Below are 460 nucleotides of genomic sequence, written 5' to 3' on the forward strand. Positions count from 1 at the left end.
TTCCTCACTTGTAGTTTTTATATATATCTTCCAAGAACATACAACTACTGCAATATTAGTGTGCATGTAGGAATGTGTTCTTTATCATCTCTAAATCAAATATACCTCGTCAAATTCACACATGCCGCAAATGCTCGCTGTCACTTCCATTCTCTCTCTCTCATTTGCTCATGTAATACATTACTGATATCAATGCACACTGCAACAGCTATCAATCACTTTTTTTTCTTCTTTACTACCATCAGAATCACTCGCAAAATATGCAGAAGGCACTTGAAACTGAGTTTCATGCTAATTTTTCTTGTACTGTCTTCAGAATGGGCAAGTAATCTTTTTCATGTTATGAGACCAAACAATATCAAACACATTGTTCTAAAAAGGCAAAGTAACAAAACACTGGGATGCAGTAAGGCAGTGGCTCAATATGGTAAAGAAGAGTATAAACTATCAGCTAAGCAAA

At 35.2% G+C, this 460-nt stretch overlaps 1 protein-coding gene across 1 annotated transcript in view; it reads right to left on the minus strand.

Moving 5' to 3' along the window:
• Positions 1 to 460, minus strand: part of LOC119582053 (hunchback-like protein) — a 42,484-nt gene that overhangs the window by 35,381 nt on the left and 6,643 nt on the right. The window lies entirely within an intron of this gene.

This window comes from Penaeus monodon, chromosome 15 (genome assembly GCF_015228065.2).
Source record: "Penaeus monodon isolate SGIC_2016 chromosome 15, NSTDA_Pmon_1, whole genome shotgun sequence".
Classification (NCBI taxonomy): Eukaryota; Metazoa; Arthropoda; class Malacostraca; order Decapoda; family Penaeidae; genus Penaeus; species Penaeus monodon.